The sequence below is a fragment of the Vanellus vanellus genome, assembly GCF_965231255.1.
Source record: "Vanellus vanellus genome assembly, contig: HAP1_SCAFFOLD_187, whole genome shotgun sequence".
NCBI classification, from domain to species: Eukaryota; Metazoa; Chordata; class Aves; order Charadriiformes; family Charadriidae; genus Vanellus; species Vanellus vanellus.
The window spans coordinates 234,032-240,031 of record NW_028128031.1 but is presented as its reverse complement, the minus strand read 5'-3'; positions in this window follow the sequence as shown (position 1 = coordinate 240,031).

Below are 6,000 nucleotides of genomic sequence, written 5' to 3'. Positions count from 1 at the left end.
TCTGTGAATGCCAGGACGAGGACCTGTGTGATGGAGTTGCCACTGAACATTTATTTGTTGGACTCTGAGCATGGAGCACTGTTGTAAAAGAAGGAAACAGTGACAAGACACAACAGACTTCTTTGAGCCTCCATTGACTCAGCTGAATCCCTTCCCTCCAAACAGGAAAAGGAGATTGCTCCCTGGCATTGCCTGGGTGACTTGTCTAATAAGAAAAGAAAAAAGATATTCTTGGCCCTCAATCTGTCTCTGATTGAGAAATGAACTGCTGGACCAGAAGTGTCCCTCCCAAGGTGAGGGAGAGAACATCAGGGATGACTTCAGGCTGTTTCCCAGCAGATTGCCCTGGAGCCCCAAGGACACCCCCAGGGAGCCCAGAGGGGGCAGAAATGCTGCAGTGCTACAGCCCAAATATGCGCTCTTTCCCTCAGGCAAGGGCATAGCCAGGATAAGCTGGAGCATGTGCTTTTTGACATCCATGGCGTAACTGCCAAGGCATGGTGAGACAAGGCAGACCCCTGGGCGAATGGGATGGGAACTGGCTTTTCAGGAGAGACAGGCTGGAAGGATCTGGCGTGGGGTATCCCCAAAGAGATGAAGTTTCTTTGATGTATGGAGCTCCTTCATGATGAAGGCTACAAGTTGGGTGAGCCCTTGTGAATGAGGGTCAGAGGAAGGGCCAGTCAAGGTGACATTGGTGGTGGGAGACGAGGAACCCACAGTCAAGGTGGGGAAGCTGGCACAGTCTTGCTTGAGGAACCCAATGGAAGTGTCTGGATGTAGGAGCCTGGGCCTCACTGGGGACGTTAAAGGCCCTGGCATTTCCTTTAAGGGGTACACAGCAGTGTGAAACAGTCCAGGAGGGTTCTGGAGTGTCTTGGGATAACTTCTCAGCACAGCTGCTAGAGGGGCCAAAAAGGGCAATACAAGCCTGGATGTGATCCTTGCCAGCATGGAACAGATGGTCAGGGACTTGAAGGTCCTTGTAAGCCTTGGCTCTCGTGACACTGAAACAGTTGCAACGCAGCTCCCAAGGAGAGTGAGGAAGGAAAGGCAAATGCCAGACATCAGAGGAGCAGACTTCAGCCTGGTCCTGGGAGTTTGAGTGGGGATCTCATGGTTGGCAGCATTGAAAGGCAGCCAAGCACATAACAGCTGGTCTTCAAGGACAGCATCTTCCAAGCACAGAAATGGCCTATATCAAAATTCAGCTGAAACTTCAGAGTCAATTCAAGGGCACCATAACGACCTGGTAGTACTTCAGGGACAGTGGAAAAAGAAGCACAGATAAGATGGTATCACTGCTAAAAAGTGGGCATAGATAGATCTATGTTGTGTGCTCTCTGACTGCGTTATCCCCAGCAAGGTCTCCCAGGCCTCTGTGCCTCAAGGCAGGACTCTAGAGGAAAACAGCCAACGGTGGATAGGAATCAAAGCAGGGGCTACTTGAGCAAAGTCAAATGTTACCAGTCAGAAGGGACCAGATGCATAATTTTGTACTTACAGAGAGGGAGAGAAAGGGCCATCAGCTTGCTCGTGCATGTCCATGGCCTAAGAACCAATAATGACAATTTACAGACCAGCATCAAAGTTGAGAATATGAAGACTTCTCTCACTCTTCTTATACCACGTTGTTTCAGATTCTGCTTAACATCTTCCTTCAGGGATTGATGCAGTTGCCCAGACAGAAGTGGCCACTGCCTCAGAGATACCCGTGGGTAGGTGATGCCCCCACATGGCACTGGGAAAGGTGACTCAGGGCAGCTGGGAGACATTCTGCAGCAGGAGCTGGTGGACAGGTGGGGTAGGCCAAAGCATCTCACTTGAGACAACTCATTTCTCTCCCTTTGAGTAAAGGGAGTTCTTGACAATTGCACCCAAGCTGTCCAGCGCTGGAGGGGAATGAGTAACGAGTGTGTCTAGATGCTGCAGAGTCTCCTAAAGGTGCTCCTGTAACCCAGATACACTGGGATTACTGCAGATTTGGCTATTCAAAAGAGAGCATTTTGTTCACTTTGTCTCTTTGCTTCCCTCTGTGGATCGAGGGAGCTCATGAAATCAACGTGTGCCTCACTGTGAGCAAAGATTGAATATGGAGAAACAGAGTCCATTACAGGGAGGGCTTTGGGTTCTTTGGATCTGGGCTTGGCAGACAAATGTGTTTTCTGTTGGTCTAATGCCATCTACTGTGAACAGTGGACTTGAAAGGAAGTAATGTGGACTTCATTTAAAGCAGAAGAGTGTTTTTTATTTTTTATTGAACCATCTCCTCCTTTGTTTTTGTTTCTGTGACATTTAAGAAACATCCCTCTGTGTCTGCGTGCAGCTTGTTCTCTAGGTAAAACAGGTTGGAACCAGTGCCAATGGACTGCAGTGGAGGAAGGTCAGCTGTGAACAAGGCTGCTGTAGTCCCGGGTGGCTGAAGAGAGAAATGGGGTTGGGGGTTGGGACAAAGTCCGCCCACAGAGTGTCTGTCATAAAGGATCTTGACTGCCCTACACATTCAGCCCCCATTTGGAGATGTTCACTTTCAGTAGCGTTTGGAGATTGCCAATATCACTTAATGTGTAAGAAGACAAATGAAGACAAGTGGGTAAAAAAGGAAGTCCTTCCTTATAGTTTTGTTTTATTATTGAAATATTGTCACTGTTGACATCTCTCTCATTAAGCAGATAAGAACTGAGGAGTGGAGGAAATCATGGTCAGAGACCTGGCTTGAGAGCTGTGCATGTGAATGAGCCCTCTGGTGCCACGTTCCTGAACTGCAGATCCTGACAGACTGACCAAGCCTCTGGAGAAGTAAAAGGCAGCAGCAAAGCTGCAAGTTTCTGAGGGTGGTAGCGAGCCCCACTGAGGGCCATCACTGGAGAGACAATGGAGGGAATGACCAGGAAAGGGACCATCCGTGGGGGCTGGTGAAGCAGGAAGTCAGAGGCACTGGTTACAGGTTGAAAATCCAATGTGTAAGTGGCTGTGAAAGCCCTGGATGTGTTTCATCAAGCTGGATGTTCGAGCCCTGACCCACTTCCCCTAGCAATGGGGATCCTTTCCCTCGGGAATGGGATTCCTTTCCCTCATGGGACACTCAGGGCTCCTCCTGGGGGCAGTGAGATGTTGGGGTGTGTGATGCCCAGTGTAGGACTATGCGAGGGCTCCTCCTTGGCTCTATGGAGTAATTGGCTGAGTGAAGTGGCAGGAAAGCGCTGGTGCTGTAGGGCCCTGGTGTCCTCTCGGGATCCTGAGGGGAAGAGACAGCAGCCATAGTCAGTTGCACGAGGATTTCAGTTCTGTTGGGCAGTCCCAGCCCCCACAAAGGGGCCATCCCCATCACAGGCTGTCCTACACTGTCCTATGCCAGTGACTATTTTTCAGCAGATACTGACCACCAACCCTGCGTCCCAACCTAACTCTGACCCGATGACATGCCAAGCTCTACTGATGAGTCTCTGTCCTCACTGAGTATTGCACAGAGAAAACCACCATGTTTTGTGTCTCTGCTGCCCTGTGGGCCTGTGGTGGAGGTGAAGCTGATCTCAGGAAGGAAGAGATGATGTTGAGAGTGTCCTTAGTGTGGACATCATGTGGTTCAGGACCACTGTGAAAATCATTGGCCTGATCCATGATCATGCATCAATGGTTAAACACTGGAGGAGAGAAGAACCAGCAGAGTTAGAGAGCGAAGGAACACAGTAGGAGACCCTGGTGTGATGTGCTTGCTGTTCATGAACTCTACTGGAGAGAGAAGGGCCAGAGCTTGTGCCACTGCAGGGGTGGGATTCAGTCACTGGCCCAAAGGCACCCACTCTGTCTGAGATGCCCTGGGTGATGCCTGTCACACAGCCAGGCTGGGTGGGGACGGTGTTCCTGTACAGGACCTCTGCTGTCCCTGTCAGGCACATGCAGTTGTGCTGGAGAGGCTGCCACCTCCCCGAGCACTACAGGACGGAATCTTTAAACTAAATTGAGGTTCAGATGCCCTGAATTAGGTAAGGCAATGAAGGGATGCATGTGAGACCACTGCCATCGTACTCCAGGGACATGTGGAAAAGACAGCTGATGGAGAAGAGAAAGAGAGAGACTGAGCTCTGCCTGTGCCACATGACTCCATTTGGTCAGCTGAATCCCTCTAGGGCCTGCCCTGGGCAGAAGGAAGAGTTGCAGGGGCACTTGTCCTCCACGTGGTTACCTTGTGTCATTGAAGTTGGCCAAAGGGATTTCCCACCAGCCTCCACCAAGATGCCCCCAGATGCTGCCCTGTCTTTATGAACTGCTCCAGTAGAGCTTGCACTTCCCAACATGCCTCTTGGTCACCCCAGCCACCAAAGATGTCCCCAGGTGTCTGTGTCCGAACATCTTCCTCCTGCCCTCCCTCTCCATTATTTCACAAGGGAGCTGAGACCAGGAGCTCACATACAGGAGCCGCTTTTGTGCCCTTGTGAAGTGAGGCCACAGGAATGCCACCTGCTGGGGGTTTGTGGTGGGCATGGGATGGAGCTAACTCCTGTTGTAGCCCCAGGGACTACAAACCCAGGCTTAGAAGCCTTCATTGACTCATCAGAATCTCTTCCCTCCAAACAGGAAAAGGAGATTGCTCCCTGGCATTGTTGTGGTATCCTGTCTAATAAAAAAAGAAAAAAGGTATTCTTGGACCTCAACTTGTCTCTGATTTAGAATTGAAACTCCTCAACAGAAGTGTCTCTCCCCAGCTGAGGGAATGAAAACAAGTGATGAGTTCATGCAGTTTCCCAGCAGGTTCCCCTGGAGCCCCAGGGACACCTCCAGGGAGCCCAGAGGGGATTGAAAAGCTGCTGCCCTGGGCTGGTCCTCTGGTGCTGAGCTGGGCCGGGCTGCTGGGCCGGAGGGAGCTCCTGGCAAGCAGGCAGCGCTGCAGAGAGACAGCTCTGCCCAGGAGCAGGGCTGGGGGCACTGCCTGCAGGCAGGGAGAGGAGACCTGCGAGGAGGAGAGAGCTTAAAGGCAGTTGGGAGTGGAGGGTGCTGAGAGCTCAATGGGGAAAGAATCTTCATCACCCTCTGCGTGGTAAGTCTCGGGGTGCCGGGCAATGTAGCTCTGTTTCCTGGAGGGACCTTCTCAAGCTGGTTCATCTTAGAGCTGCTGGGGTCTGTCAGGAGGACTCTCTCTCATTTTCTGTGCTTTAGAGGAGGAGGATGTGCTCCAGAGCAGGGCTTCCCTGCTGCCTGGTGAGAGGGACAGTGCCTGAGAGCTGCCTTCTGCCGGGGATGGCTGTGGAGGTGTGCGTAGGGGTGTGCAGGCAGGGGTGGGCAGGGCTACCTTGCCAGCAGGGTCCCTGCACCCCGGCGGCTGTGTGCTGGGGCAGGGACTCTGCCGCCTGCCAGGGTCAGCTCTCCACCTGCCCGGGGAGCTCCCACGGCGCTGTGGGGAGAAGCAGCGGGTGGAAGAGTGAGCGCCAGCAAGGCAGATGCCTTCTGCTGTGGAGAGGGACCTGTGTTGGTCTGGGCTGCTCCCGGTTCCGCATCACCCCCAGGACATTTGCAGAGGGTCCTTCTCAAGAAGGACATCAGGTCTGCATTGCACTGAAAGGGAAGGAGTGTGTGCTTGGAAATTCCTCCTCTTGGCTGGCTGAGTAGGCAGTGCGAGGTGGGAATGGATTTCTCCTTTGTGGAGCTGGCATGGAGACACCATTTCTTTTTAGCACTTGTCTGAGTCTCTCCTGATCCCCCGCAGACCCAGAGATGCCCCTGGGCAGTGCCCTGCTGCCAGGAGGGGTCTGCAGGGCAGAGCTGGACAGAGTGTGGGATGGGGTCTATGAGTAATGACAGTGAGGAGACATCGGGACAGAGAAACTGGTCCCGACAGGGACAGCTCCAGGCAGCAGAGACATAGACAGGGAGAGAGGGAACTGCTGCCAGAAATGCCTGGGCAGGGGGGATCCCAGCACCTCCCACCATCCCCTGCAGGGCAGACGCCTTCCCTGGAGCCACCCCTGCTCTCCTCTCCCACCCAGCCCAGCCTCTGCCCTG